Here is a 599-nt window from a genome sequence, read left to right as displayed (position 1 = left end):
AAGCCTATAAGAGTATTCAATTTGTTTGCATTTTTTTTACCCCCAGATTTCCTGAGGCTTCAACTACTCTTTTGAGGCAGTCTCTGCCAAACAGAATAAAGAAAATAAACAAGCCTAAAAATTGGGAATACCATGTATGCATTTTTGTTATTAAATTTGTTATTTAACTTTAATTCCAAACTTCGTTTTATTAGATTTGTGTAGTATTTTATTATATTTGATGTTTCAGTGTGTAGGCCGTCTTAAAGTTAGGTTCAGAAAAGTTTTGTTTTTTTTTTTTTTGTTTTTTTTTTTATGTTGTAAAACTGATTTTTTTAAAACCCAAAGATGAAAAACTTTGAAGCGGTTAATGAGATTCAGATTTTTTAATATTTAAAAACTGAGGGAAAAAGAGACATAACCACCCTTTTTCCCTCCTTAGTTTTCCCCAGTTTTTAAATATTCAAAAATCTGTATCTCTCTCATTAACTGTTTCCAAGTTTTTTGTCAAATGTACTTTGAGGCTTAGAAAGATTAGTTCTACAACATATCAACAAATTTATGTCCTCCAGAGCTTGGCTTTATCAAATAGAAATGCTACTTTCACATCAATAATTATA

General features: G+C 28.7%; 1 long non-coding RNA gene across 1 annotated transcript in view; it reads left to right on the top strand.

Annotated features, from left to right (window-relative positions):
* LOC117117296 overlaps window positions 1-273 on the top strand; it is a 2246-nt gene extending 1973 nt beyond the window's left edge. Inside the window, exon 3 of the long non-coding RNA XR_004446881.1 lies at window positions 47-273. This is a non-coding gene — a long non-coding RNA (uncharacterized LOC117117296). The remainder of the gene's footprint in view (window positions 1-46) is intronic.
* Window positions 274-599: the final 326 nt, after the last annotated feature.

The sequence above is a fragment of the Anneissia japonica genome, unplaced genomic scaffold, assembly GCF_011630105.1.
Source record: "Anneissia japonica isolate Jap-2015-1 unplaced genomic scaffold, ASM1163010v1 scaffold7587_len162328_cov177, whole genome shotgun sequence".
NCBI classification, from domain to species: domain Eukaryota; kingdom Metazoa; phylum Echinodermata; class Crinoidea; order Comatulida; family Comatulidae; genus Anneissia; species Anneissia japonica.
The sequence above is the reverse complement of the archived record's forward strand: the minus strand, read 5'-3'. Positions and strand labels throughout refer to the sequence as shown.